Source organism: Peromyscus leucopus, chromosome X (assembly GCF_004664715.2).
Source record: "Peromyscus leucopus breed LL Stock chromosome X, UCI_PerLeu_2.1, whole genome shotgun sequence".
Taxonomy (NCBI): Eukaryota; Metazoa; Chordata; class Mammalia; order Rodentia; family Cricetidae; genus Peromyscus; species Peromyscus leucopus.
The window spans coordinates 81618102-81633105 of NC_051083.1; the positions used below are offsets into that span (position 1 = coordinate 81618102).

At 37.4% G+C, this 15004-nt stretch overlaps 1 pseudogene; it reads right to left on the reverse strand.

Annotated features, from left to right (window-relative positions):
- Nucleotides 1-11717: 11717 nt before the first annotated feature.
- On the reverse strand, nt 11718-13441 carry LOC119086639 (annotated as a pseudogene).
- Between the last annotated feature and the right edge of the window lie 1563 nt (nt 13442-15004).

The following is a 15004-nucleotide window of genomic DNA, read 5'->3' on the forward strand; positions in this document are numbered from 1 at the left end:
TTACAACCTAGAGTGGTTTTTATTATGATACTTCATTCCTATGTAAAGTGTTTTGATCATATTTACCCATTACTTATTCGTGTTCCCTAACTACTCTCTCTTATCTCTTTTCTCTTCCATCTATCCTCCTCTTCTTTTTTTCACAATTTTGTTTCTGTTATGAGGCAATTCTATGAGTTTCATTATTATTGCTTATAAGAATATAGGTGAGAAACCAGATTTAATTCTTGATATAAAGTAAACAAGCATATGCATGCTATTAAGATGCAAATTTACTTTAATAAATGGTACAGTTGGTACAGTTTTATGTATGAGAAAGAAATATTTTAAAATAAATCTGTTTGTGATTTATTATTAGTAAATTGAATTGCATACATATTTTGTATTTTATTAGTCATGACTCTCTAGAGAAACAGAATCAAGAGTATAAACAAATATTAAAAAGGCAGTTTATTTTTTTGGTTTACATGATATGGCTTGGTAGTCCAGCAGTGGCTGTCAACACATTGGAGAGGCTAAGATTCAGGTAGCTACTCAGTACAAGGGGCTAGATGACTCAAACACCCTAATCTGGTGCTGAAGGCCTAGGAGATTTCTGGAGAGTTACTGGTATTTAATACACATTAAAAGACTGAGAAAGTTGGGTTTCTATATAATTGATAGAAGGCAGGAAAGAAGCATGGCTTTTTCTTTGGATCTCTTCACATTTGGGCTGTTGTGGAAGATGCCACCCACTCTGAAGGGCATTATTCTTTTGTCACTTAATTCTATGACATGCCTTCATAGTCCTCCAGGAGCTGTTTTGCTTAGTTGATCCCAGATACAATCAAGTTTACAACCAAGACTAACCATCAAACTTATAGAGCCAGTGTTACATATAAATGTTTTTGGTAAAAATATCTCACAAGTGGAAAAAAGTTTAACCAGGCCCAATATAAAATACAGAAAAACGCAGGGCGGTGGTGGCACACGCCTTTAATCCCAGCACTTGGGAGGCAGAGGCAGGCGGATCTCTGTGAGTTCGAGGCCAGCCTGGTCTCCAAAGCGAGTTCCAGGAAAGGCGCAAAGCTACACAGAGAAACCCTGTCTTGAAAAACCAAAAAAAAAAAAAAAAAAAAAAAAAAAATACAGAAAAATGTATGACTACAATAAGCAGTTCAAAGGGGACAATGTTCAAAGAAACAAAATATAAAAATTGGTTGGATTGCTGAATTCCATATGAAGAATGAAATAAGAGTCACTACTTTTCTGAGTCCAACCACAATTAGTCTGGAAATTGTGTTAAAGTTTGTGTGAGTAAAATACAGCCATGCAAAACTTTCTTTAATCCTCATGAAGTGACTCAGTGTTTAGGTATATCATTTAAGAGTGGATAGATTTCTTTTCAGACAAGTTTCATTATGTGACCCTGGCTCATCTAGAGCTCATCACGCAGAGCAGGATGGCTTGAATCTCACTATATAGACCAGGTTGATCTCAAAACTATATAGATCTTTCTGTTCCTGACTTCTAAGTGATAGAATTTATATATATATATATATATATATATATATATATATATATATATATATATGTATATATATATATATATACATCTCTATGTCTTGATCAGTTTCATTTTAAAAAATATGGAGATATTCTTTTCATCTGTTCACATTTGAAGAAAAAATTGTATGCACAGTGGTATTGCTTAAATGATATATTTTCAAAGAACAATCTTACATGTGGTCCTCATTGGATATATAATCATCAATAGTAAGTGTTAAAGGAAGCTGTATTTATTTGATATTGTATGAAGTGCATGGTATTTTAGCATAGAACACATTGCATTATAGTTTATTCTCACCTCTAGAGTTATTGGTTCTCCAAAGGTTATATGTCCAATACTGGATGGCTTTTTCCTTCCTTTCCATTCTCAATATATTCCCAGAGAAAATGCCAACTCCTCTCTCATTTCCCTTGATGTTTTGGACAATGTTTTATTTCTTCTGAGATCTGTGAACAAAAAAAAAATTATGTGCACAAATCTAATTCTGAGTGTTCATTAATTATGTATTTTCTGTACAAAACTTCCTTCACTGCCTATCATAGATTCGCTGTCTCACTTTGCCCACTAAGTGCATATTCTTGAAATTAGGCAGCAGACATATTTATATCCCAAAAATCAATAATGTAGAAACATGGTAGTTTAAGTACACCACTTTCATTTTCTGGTGGGTGGAGTGCAGTAGCCATAATCTGAGTAAGAAGAGAGGTCTTCAGTGTGACTATGCTATTATCACCTGATAGTTTAGATTAGACAAAGTGCAAGTTTAAATGTTAGTGAAAACAGTGTTATGCATCGTTGTAGACATTAGTAATTCCAATAATGGTGTACTGAAATAGGCAGAGCATCAGTTTGAAGCCACTTTGGGATATCTATATATAAACTCTATGTCAAAAAAGTAAAACAAATCAATTAATTAATGAATTGAAGGGATTAAAAATAAGGAGCAAAATGTAATAGAGGGAGAAAGGAGAGAAAAGGGTAAGGAAAGAGGAAAATAGAGAATAAGTCAATGAAAAAATTAGGACAAGCTTGAGGAGAGTGGGGTATTAAGGCTAAAAGAAAACACCACAGGGATGTAGGAATGACTCAGCAGATAAGAGCACTGGCTGCTCTTCCAGAGGACCCAGATTTAATTCCATGAACCTATATGGTGGTTTACCACCAGTTGTAACTCTCATTCTATTGGATCTAACACACTACTATAGTCTTCTGTGACCACCACGCATGCACATGGCACAGTCACTCATATGATGCAAACAAAACACCTGTACACATAAATGACAAAAAGAAACACAAGGCATTACAAAGTATCCATTACACAATGGCTTAAATAAAGGACATAGTACTGTAGAATAATTCTTTGGTACATTATGACAATTTGTCACTAAGATTGGTTTAATATAAAGCTGACAGACTGGAACAGCCAGACACAGAGAACTCTAGGAAGAAGAAGAGCAGAGTCAGAAAAGTCTCAAGCAGATGCAAAGAGAAGCAAGTTGAACATGCCATAGTGAGAAAAGGTACCAAGCCACATGACAAAGCATAGATAAGAAATATGAGTTAATTTAAAATGCAAGAGTTAGTTAGTAACAAGACTGAGCTATTGACCAAGCAAGTATAATTCATATTGAGTCTTCATGTTGGTTATTTGGGAACTCATGAGTGGGAAAGAAATGTCCATCTCCAACACTGGGAAACCTTAGAATCAAGGTTTCTCTGATATTTTTCTGTCCTTTTATCTCTGGTTGTTTTTTGCCCCTGATATGAGTTGTATAAACTAAATCCTCTTTCCTGTGAAAAGTCATAGAAGCTAAAATTGCTCAGCAATTTTTATGCACAGAACCTAGAAATGTTATCCTTCTCTAGTTTCCATAGAAGATACTCATTTCACAGGTGTCCTGAAATATCTGGAAGAAGAAATACTGTACCAATAGGCTTCTCTGAGCTTTCTCTATTATTATTATTATTATTATTATTATTATTATTATTATTATTAACCCACAACTTTTTGACTGCTCATACTTTCACACAGAACACCATTCTTGAAGGAATCAAAAACTGACAACAGTTTTTCTTTAATCATTGTATCTCTATTTCTGTAGGCTATAATGTCCCACAAAAATGCTCTTGTTCATTCTGCTTTTCTCATGTCAGCTACAATCCTTATAAAGAGTAAGACAAGGTAAGACATTTACCACTATTACAAAGCAACAATGAGAGAGGCCAAGAAAGCCTACAACACAGAGGAATTGTCCAAGGAAAAACTTAAAAAAAATGATGCTTCTCATTTTTGTGATTAAAAAAAATTTATTGCCATCAGAAAAAGTACCACATATTTATTCTTCTTCTTTTATCAAAGACTACATCTTTATGTATAATTGTACAAAATAAAGAACTAATGTAATCACTCCCTGTATTCCTAAGCCTTCTCAATAACAATTTCTAGAACGACTTAAATACTCAACACCTGTTGTTGCCGTTTTCTCATCCATAACTTCTTAAGACTTTTAAAGTTCCCCCTCTGTGTGTGTGTGTGTGTGTGTGTGTGTGTGTGTGTGTGTGTGTATCCTGTTTTCACCCCTTTTGCCTGTTCTTATTAAGGTTCTGGGATTGAACCTAGGACTTCATAAATACAAAGAAAGCACAATGGCATTGAACTACATGGAGATATCTGTAGATGCATAGTTATTGCTGTACTATTAACAATATAATAGGGGCCCATCATCAGATTAATAGACAGAAATAATGGAATATTGTTCATCCCCCAAAGGAATGAAATTATACCATTTCATGGGAAAATGGATGGACTTACTTACCTATGATATTCATGTATTAAATGAAATAAACCAGATTGACACAGACAGGAATCACAAAAAAGAAACCCTTATTTTCTCTGATATGTGGAATACAGGAGAAAAGACAGATTATCATGGATGTGAAAAGAGAAACCAGAAGAGATTGGGAATTAGAATGGAAAATGGAGAAGAAAAGTATGATTAAAGTATTTTTATGTATATATAGAAAGGCCATGATTGATTTGTTATTTTGTCCATTTGGAAGAGGAAAAACAATTGATACAAAGCAGTGATCTTCATTCTTCATTTCATGCTTTGACAGTTTCACCTGTTTATATAATGAGTTTTCATCATTTGCTCTCCCCAATTCCCTATGCTCATTCTCTCTCTCTTTCACTGGAATTTATAAGCCCTGCCCCTCTTACTTTCTTGTCTTCTTTTGTGTGTGACCCACAGAGATTCTTGTCTAAGCACTGGTGGGAATTTGTTCACTGGAGCAAGGGCAACTTACCATTAGTTAGGCCGATGAAGAGAATGGAACCCTCTCCACTGATAATTGGTGAGGACTGTTGACTCCTCCTACGTGCATAATGAAATGTTCAAAGATCCAGTATTGTGTAAAACATGTGTAAATAACCACAACTGTAGTGAGTTCATGAGTATCTGCAAAAGTAACCTTGTTAAGACCTTGTGGCTGGGAATATTGTAGGTCTTTGAGAACACCCCACTACTATTATTTTTCTAAATGGGCATGTTGTCATACTGCCTTCTAAATATTCATGTTTATACAACATATTAATACTTTGCCCCGCATTTATCAGAGTGATGTTTCTTTCTGACATTTCTGTTCAATATTGTGCAAGAGTATAAGAAATTAGTTAATAAAGTGATAAAAGCTATCTATAGCAGAATGTTGAATGTAACATTGTTCTGATTTTCAGATAACATATCTCTTCAACTATAAAACTACAAAATTTCTATAATTAAAAATTAGAGTTAATAAAATTAATTTCATAAAATTATAAGACATAAAAATCAACATGAATCTAGTTATTTATGTTTAAAAGTAATGACCTATATGAAAAGGAAATAAAAAATATTTATCTATTTATGACAATATAAAATTGTAAATTATTTAAGAATATGGTGATATATATTCTGTATCCTAAAAAAAACTACACAGTATCAAAACATTGATATAAGATATTATAGAAGGCCCACATAATGGAAAGATATCCTATGTTCACTAGAAAAGACTAATATCTTACAATGTCCATGCTACCCAAAATGTTATACACATTTAATGCAACACTTCTTTAATTGTGTTCCACTTAGAAATACACAACTATACATACAATCTCACAGAAGATATCCTGCCCCCTGGCTCTTACAATCTTTGCATCCCCTCTTCCTCAATGTTCACTGAGTTTTAGGTCCAGAGATTACATTGTAAGTATATGATCTTGTTTGGGCACCAGAAGTCAGTTCTCTGTATTTTGAACATTTGTAGTTTTCTTAATTTTCTTCCCTATGTTGCAAAGAGAATTTCCTTGATGAGGGGTGAGGACTACACTTACCTGTCAGTGTAAAAATAAATATTTAAACAGCAGTTAGGAATTACATTGGTTTAGGTAAATGTCAATTGTAGGCTTTCCTCTAAGATTGATGACAATACTTGCCACAGGTAATCCACTAAGTGTCCAATACCAGGCATGATTTCCTTCCTGCAGGCCTTAAGTCCAGTATGACAGCTATTGGTTACTGCCAAGACGTAAGTGCCAACTTTGCACCTTTAGAAATGTGTTGTTATGCTGGTCATTGTTGTTATTTATAGGCCTCACAGGTGGGTAAGACTATTGATAACTTTCTCCTTTGGCAGCTTGCATAACACCTGAAAGCACTATGAAAGCTAGTGCTTAGGAGGGAGGCTTTCATTTCATATCCAACTTGATTCCTCATATTACTAGGTTCACAGTGCATGGTGCTTTCAGAAACAGGGACTTATCTTTAACTTCTGGAAGTCACCTATGAGCAATCACAATAGCCTGTATTATTTTGAGATCTTCTTGTATTCCCCTGACCAACAACTTGAAAGGGGCTTTCACATTTTTGGTATTGGGTTTTTGTGAGATACTGTATCACTTTTGGTGGTAGTATTATCACTCCAAGGGGAGTCATTTTATTAAAACTCTGTGTGTGTTTGGGTGTATGTGTATGCAACATAAACTTATATTCTTATCTAAAATTTTAGTTAATTTTTATCTGTAATTATGTTCCCTATAGCATTTTAAAACATAATTAGTGTTATTTATCCCTCTTTGCAACCTCTACTTCTGTACTCTCTTCCATTTCCACTCTGCAATTTAAAGTCCTCCCTTCTCCCCAATTTTTTCCTTTGTGTACTCTCCTCTCTAGAGCTCACGAACACCTTTTCAATTTCCTTGGTTTCTGCTATAACTGAAAGTTATATACTGTCACCTGAATATTTTGAGCTAGGTAACACAGATGAGATAAAAACATGAAATGTTTCTCATTCTGAGCCTTGGTTACCTCACACAATATAGTATTTTTGAATTCCATCCACTTACCTGGAAATTTCATGATTTCATTTTTTTCTTGACAGCAAAATAATAGCCCATTGTGTATATGCATCACATTTTCATTATCTATTCATCTCTTGAAGGACATATAGCTTGTTTCCATGTTCTAGCTATTATAAATAGAATGAGAGTGAACACAGCTGCACAAGTATCTGGGAAACATTATTTTATGTGTATAAGTATTTTCTCTGCATGTATGTATGTGCACCGCATACATACTTGGACCCATGGAGGGTAAGAAGAAGGTATGGAATCCCCCTGAAACTGGAGTTACAAATGGTTGTGAGCCACCATGTGGATCATGGAAACCAAACCAAATCATTAAAAAGAGCAACAACTGCTCTTGATCTCTGTGCCATCGCCCCAGCACCTCTCTTGCCCTTTTTATATCACCTTAAGATACTGACCAAAATCCTAACCATGTTTATTTGAACACTCTAAACTCTTTCACTATTTTCTCTGATTATCTCCCCTCCCCACCTTCTAAATATGTATGAAGACTTCCATTGCTTATCCTATTTGGAAGAGGTGACTTTTTCTTTTCCTCTTCTCCCTCTCCCCAGCTGCTTCAGTGTTTAGAGATTGTGTGCCCTGTGTTTTTTTTCACTCTAATTCTTGAGAAATTGTCCTCAATTTCCTTCTGAGTCTATATTTAAACTCTTTTATAAACAAGACTGGAATCTTACAAAAAGGAGTTTCTGATTTCCTAGTAACATTTATGTTGCTCAATTCTTTCTTTGAGGCACAAAACCCTGGGCATGGTGTCATGGGACACCACTGAGATCCCAGCTATCAACACTACCAACTGAGCTACATCCCCAGCCCCATGCCTACTCATTCATAACTAGCTGCCTGACAATCACGTAAGAAAAACTATTGTGATTTTCATAAGCTTTGCATTGAATCTGTAACTTGCTTTGGGAAATTGGGACATTTTAATGATATTTTGTATTCTAATCCATGGACTCAAGACTTTCCCATTTGCTTGTGTTTTCTAATTCTTACATTAAAATCTTGTAGCTTTTGGTGTACAAGTATGGTCTACTTCTTCAATTAAGCTCATGTCTAAGTATTTTACTTGGTTCCATTATAAATGCAATTACTTCTATAATTTCCTTTGTAGATAGTTCATTTCATAATCCAATTTTTCCCATACTCCTATGTGGTAAAAATTCAGCTGGTATGATTCTTTTTCACCTATGATAGTTACTGCTCATTTAACAAGAATAAATTTGTCACTCTCAGTATTATTCATTCTTTTTTTTAAAAAAAAAATTAAATGGTGCTTTATTAAAAGAAAGAGGTTTTCTTCCTCTGCCTCCTGAGCCATTTATTTTATTTGTTTCTACCCTTTGTCTATTTGTGTTTATCTCTTGTGCTGCTTTGAAAACTTAGCACAAATCTAGGGATCCTTGAGCTCCCAGGAATCCATAATCAAGAGGTGCTCAGCATAAGCGTGTGTGCTTCAAAGCTGGTCCATACAAGTGGTGATTTCTGCCGTCCATGGCTAGGTAGTCAACTAGCACTGTCTTTCACTGGAGTGACCTACACGGCAGTTTGTAGAGCTTCTTTTTCCCATATCCTTTTGAACTATCTTAACAAGAACTTTCCAACTTCAGGCTTCGTGTGCATGAGATTTTCTATGCTCAGTAGGCAGTTGGGGTTCTAGGGAGGAAGGAGGAAGTGGGCAGGAGCCCTGGCATGGAGAGACTCAGTCATTGGAGCTTCAGGTCTCAAGCACCATCACTGGCCACTTTCTCAAGTTCTGAGCCGTTCTCGGTTCCTGTCGGGAATTGGCTGGCTACATGTTGGTGTCCTTGTCTTTGGGCTGAAGAAGTCCTATTCTCTCCCCATTCAACAACAGTGTCCATATTTCTCTGTTGGGTTTCCATCTTCCAAAATTCAGTTAATGATTTCACTCACTGAATCTCTTCTGTTCCCTTGGATTCTTTAAGTTGCACCTTTTCTGTGACGTCCCTGTCCTTTCAGATGGGATTTTTTTTAGCTCCAGCCATCTTTATTTATACATCAAAAACAAGCATGCTTTTCCATAATAACAAACATGTTTTTTCCATCCTCCATTAACCCCCAGCAAAAACAAATATGTCAAATGTGTTTTTCCCAACTTTAACATCAAAACATCTTTAAACCCAAAACAACAGTTATCATTTTGCTGGCTTGGCCAAATATCAAGTTGGGTACATCCTGTCTTTACAAAACTAAAAGGTAATTGACATAGGCACACATTTTCAAGAACAACAATATCATTCAAAACATATTTACAGAAATAGGGGTGATCTGCCTCCGATCCTGTCAGCTCTGAATCAGAACAGCTCCCAGGCTCTTTCAGACAGCTGGCTTCCCCAGACAAGAAACCTGAGAAGCATCAGCTCCCAAAGAATTTTAGGGGAAAATATTGGAGAAAAATTGGGTTTCCAGGAATGATCACATCTGTTCCATGCAAGATTAACAAAATGACACTAAATCCACCAAGAGAATCATCAATATCATGAGAGAGAAGAGAGAATGCAGGCCGCGTGGTCCCAGCAGTATCCTGCAGTATCCTGAAGTCCACTGGTCCTTGCCAAGTAAGACTGTCCCTGTGGGCTTTTACCTCATCTGGACCTGTTGGACAAGCACTCATATACTGGTCCAAAACTAGACCGCAGGTCTCCCAACAGAGAATCGTTGGTCTGAGGGCATATAGTCAACCCAATATGGCAGGAATTTAACAAAGTTGGTCATATTGCTCCCACAGTCAAGAAGCAAGGGTAGATGAATGCTAATACCCAGCTGCTTTCTCCTTTTTCCCTTTTTATTTATCCTTGGACCTTAGGCCATAGGATGGTGCCATCCAATTTCAGAGCTGGTCTCAGTTCAACTTCTCTGGAAATGTCCTTACAGATATGCCCCAAACTGTATCTCATAGGTGATTCCAAACTTGGTTAACTTGACAATGAAAATGAGCCCTCACAGCCCCTACTATCCAACATGACAGATTTCTGCTCAACTGCCACTTGTATGTTCAAGAGATTCTTTTGAGTCCTATTACATTTGCCCTCATCGTTACTCCTTCCACACTAAAAGCCTTTCTTCTGAGTTCAATGCCACCCTTTTTTTTCTCCCACTGTCTTCTGGCCACAGCTGGGTTTCTTTTTGTCTTTCTTTTTTTTTTTTTTTTGAAAAAGAAAATATAACTTAAGATATTTGAAAAAAACAAGGTGAATACAGGTTCAAAAATAATTAAGATACATTTTCCTAAGGCTACCTAGAATTAGGCTTTAAAGAATTCTACCATTTCAAGTTTACCACTAGTTACTAGATACCAATTTACAAACAAGATATTCACTAAAGAAAAATCTACCTTCAGACTATGAGGGTGGTGATGGGGAGGGACTAAAAAACAAGATTCAAACAATCCCATGTAAATATCACATTTTTCAAATGAAAGAACTCCAAACTGCACTAGAAGTTCCAATCACTAAGACATTTCCATTGAAATGATTTAAGTACAAATACATGGCACCAAGGTTTAGGCCTAATATAGGCCTGACAACCAAGTCCTTGTTTTCTGGAAGAAAGGCCTCAAAAGTCCCACTCAATTCCACATAACAATACTTCAAAGATCAATTAGGTTTTCCTTTCCTTGGTATTTTTGCTTTTGCTTTTTTGACTATTCTTAATCTTTAAAAGACTAGACTAGATTAAAACTTAGCTCATTTCCCAGAAGGCATTGCTTCCCTTTGCTCTATGAAAGAGTCCACCAAGACCTCTTCCTCAAAACCATCTAGCCCCCAGCCTCCAGCCTGTGCTTGTGATGCATCTTTCTCAACATCCTGAAAAGGTAATGTAGGTAAAATATGCTCATAAATATTAAAACTAATTATTAGAAAGACATAACTAGCTTTATAATTTAAGTTTTAAAACATAAATACTTGCAGCTTGATCTGCACTGACAATGATTGTCTGAGCCTAGAATTCAACATTTACAAATTCTCATTCACATACACAAAACACACTATTATCACACAACTTGTGTCTTGAGAGAATCTTCTGCTTTTTAAATCTTTGGCCTCCCAGTCAATCCCAAGTTCAACCAACTTTAACTAAAACTTCACTCAGAATTTCACCAAGCTTTTCACCCACACATTAATGCTTGTCGTATCTTTCATCAACTGTCAAAATCTGAAGCCTGTAAACCATGTGCAACATCTTAAGCCAGTAAAGCACCAAAATTAAAAAAAAAATTTAAAAACCCACCAAAAATCACTTTTCATAATGATTAACATAGAAGCACAAAATATCGACCATAAGTCAGGAAGCAATTACCTGGACAGATACAATATCCACTGTTGAAAGAATTTTTCTTCAATTTAAATGTCTTTTCTCATCTCTAAAGAAACCTTAAAGTGCTAACTTTATTTATATAAAGCAAGCAAATTCTTCAAGTAATTTGCTACACCAATTTTTTATCAGCCTAAACAAGGAACTAAAAATAGCAAGTGAAGTGAAAAGGGCAGAACACCGGACCGGTTCCACACAGGTAGACACCCTGGAGAACGTCACCTACCATCCCGCCTTTCTTCACTGCACTGCACAAGCTAACAGATTAAGTATCTGTTTTCTTACATTAACTCCCTAGGATTTGCTAAGGTTTTTGCAAGTCACTAGTTAACACATACAGTCCTAAGGAAATAATGTCACTTAAAAATCAGCACACTAATTAAAGCGAGCTTGTGTGTGTCTACTGTCTTAAACTAAAAGTGAGGCATTACTTACAAACTGTGACGAGCCACCCTCCACCGGCCGGCTCACTACTCCTGCCCCTTGGCTGCTTTTTCAAGGAAGTATACATTAACCAGATGGCGATTGAGGTGCTTGCTGTAATCCTTTTCCTTTCTGAAAGACCGATCACAGAAAATACAAACAAACTCTCCCTCGGTTATTTTAACTGCCAACCCCTCCTTCCCACTTTTTGAACTTGCTTCTTGTGGCACTGGCCGAGCCCCATGCAGCTCAGAATCATCACTTCCCTTGGACATATTATCACTCAGGTCACTTCCATCATGGCTGTGGATACCTTAGTATTCATCAATGTCCGGTGACTCGTTTTCAGCCAAAGTGATAGGAGACGAGGCCGTTAAGATTGGTGATGGGACAGGAGGCAATGGTGACACCGGTTCGGGTGCTGAGGCTTTCATAGGGACACTGTCTGGGGTCTGCTCAGTGTCCACTTCCATTTCACAAAGCCCAGCTGAACCAGTCTGACACTTAGCATGTAACGTTTCACCACCTGACCCATTTGAGTTTTGTTCCGAGGATAAGACACTGGTAGATTCCTTGGGAGCAGCAAGCGTAGCTAGACTCTTGCCAGCTTCCTCTGTTCCCACTTTCTTGATAGGGGCCATTTTATTTCCTTCCGCATCAGAGTCAATTTCTTGGTCCTTGGGGGTCTCGTCTCTTCTTGGGTTTCCCTTTGGAAGATCCTGTGCACGCCTGCTTCCCTTCAGAAGCTGGCTATCTCTAACAGGCACTAAGCCAACTTCAATAAGGACTTGCTACAGTTGCACCACCTCACTCCGCATGCCCGACCTCTCCTTGGTACTCTTGTTTCGGGGAGAAGACCTTTTGGTGACTGGTTTCACTTGAAGAGGTGGCTCCATGACAGCAGGAGGCTCCTTCTGAACAGATCCCATGTGAGGAGGCCCTGTCTGAGCAACCTCCACCTGAGCATGGTCCAAAGGACAAAGCAGCCTCTTCTGACAATGTCCCCGCTGAGACTCCATGGGAGGAGGCGGCCCCATCTGATCAGGCTCCATGGGAGGAGGCGGCTCCCTCTGAGGAAGTTCCAGGGGAGAAGGCAGCTTCCTCTGAGCAGGCTCCAGGGGAGGAGGCGGCTCCCTCTGAGGAGGCCCCAGGGGAGAAGGCAGCTCCATCTGAGCAGGCCCAGTCTGAGCAATATCCATGGGAGAAGGAAGCCTGGGCTGAGTAGAGCCTGTAGGGGTGACCACCACCTGAGTGAGCTCAGGACCGGAATAGACCTCCTCCTGAGCCAGCTCCATGGAAGGAGGCTCTGCCTGAGCAGTCTCCTTCTGAGTCTCCCGAGCAGGTCTGCTGCCTTTCTTACTTGATTTACCTTTTTGAGGTTTCTTCTTTGCACCTTTTTTAATGAAAGTATTTTGCTTTTTATTGTCCCCCTTAGTCTCCTCTGTCTTGCTGTCATCCTTTAGCACCTCAGTACTATTTTTGGATTTGCTTTCCATCTTTTTTTTTTTCTTTTTTGTCACTGGTTCCTCGTTCACAGACTCATCTGACAGATGGGCTTCAGCATCCACCTTTCTTTTGTTCTTCTTGGCTTTACTGACTTTTTCTTTATTATTTCCTGTATGTACATCTATGTGTTTCGTCTCTGCTGCCTTAGTCTCTGTCGCGGATTTCCTAGTTGTGGTAGTTACCTGGACCACTGAGGCATTGCCACAAGACTTCTCTTTTGAAACATCCTTTTTTCTCTAGATATTAGGATAGCTACACCAGCTTGTTTCTTAGGTCCATTTGCTTGGAAAGCCTTTTCCCAGCCCTTTACTCAGAGGTAGTGTCTGTCTTTGAAGTTAAGGTATTTTTCTTGTATGCAACAGATGGATGGGTACTGTTTTCTTATCCATTCTGTTAGCCTATGTCTTTTTATAGGTGAGTTGTGACTATTGACATTGATGGATATTAATGACTAGTGATTGTTAATTTCTGTTATTTTTTGTGGTTGTGTTGTGTTGTCCTTCTGTGGTGTATGTTAGTGTGGGATTATCTATTGCTTGATTTTTCATGGATGTGTTTAGCTTCTTTGGGTTGGATTTTCCCTTCTAGTGCTTTCTGTAGGGCTGGGTTTGTGGACAGGTATTGATTAAATCTGGTTTTATCCTGGAATATTTTGTTTACTCTGCCTATGGTGATTGAGAGTTTTGCTGGGTATAAAAGTCTGGGTTGGCATCCGTGGTCTCTTAGTGTCTGCATGAGATTTGTCCATGATCTTTTAGCTTTCATAGTCTCTATTGAGTAGTCTGGTGTTATTCTGATGGGTTTGTCTTTATATGTTACTTGGTCTTTTTCCTTTATGGCTCTTAATATTTTTTCTTTGTTCTGTGTGTTTAGTGTTTTGATTATTATGTGGCAAGGGGACTTTTTTTTTTGGATCCAGCCTATTCTGTGTTCTGTAAGCTTCTTGTATCTTCATAGGTATTTCTTTCTTTAGGTTAGGAAAGTTTTCTTCTATGATTTTGGTGAATATATTTTCTGTGCCTTTGAGTTGGTATTCTTCTCCTTCTTCTATCCTTATTATTCGTAGGTTTGGTCTTTTCATGGTGTCCCAAATTTCCTGGACGTTTTGTGTTACAACTTTTTTGTCTTTAGTGTTTTCTTTGACTGACGAATCTATTTTCTCTATCATGTCTTCAGTGTCAGAGATTCTCTGTTCCATCTCTTTCAATCGGTTGGTTATGCTTGTTTCTGTAGTTCCTGTTCGTTTAGTCAGGATTTCTATTTCCAGCATTCCCTCAGCATGTGTTTTCTTTATTGTCTCAAATTCATTTTTCAGATCTTGGAATGTTTTTTTCATCTGTTTAATTGCTTTTTCTTGGCTTGATTTGATTTCTTCCCATTTTTTTTGTTCGTTTTTTCTTCCATTTCTTTAAGGGAGTTTTTTATTTCCTCTTTAATGGAGTTTTTCATTTCCTCTTTAAGGGAAGTTTTTATTTCCTCTTTAAGGTAGTTTTTCATTTCCTCTTTAAGGAAAGTTTTTATTTCCTCTTTGAGGGAATGTTTTATTTCTTCTTTAAGGGCCTCTATCATCTTCTTAAAGTCATTTTTAGGGTTGATTTCTTCTGTTTCTTCTGTCATGGTATGTTTAGGTCTTGCAGGTGTAGAATCACTAGGTTCTGATGTTGCCATATAGGTCTTTATGTTGTTGCCTGTATTTTTGCACTGGCGTCTACTCATCTCTTCCTCTGTGCAATGCAGGTGGTGTCTCTATCGGAGAGTGCCTCTCTTGTTCTAATTTTTAGTCTTGG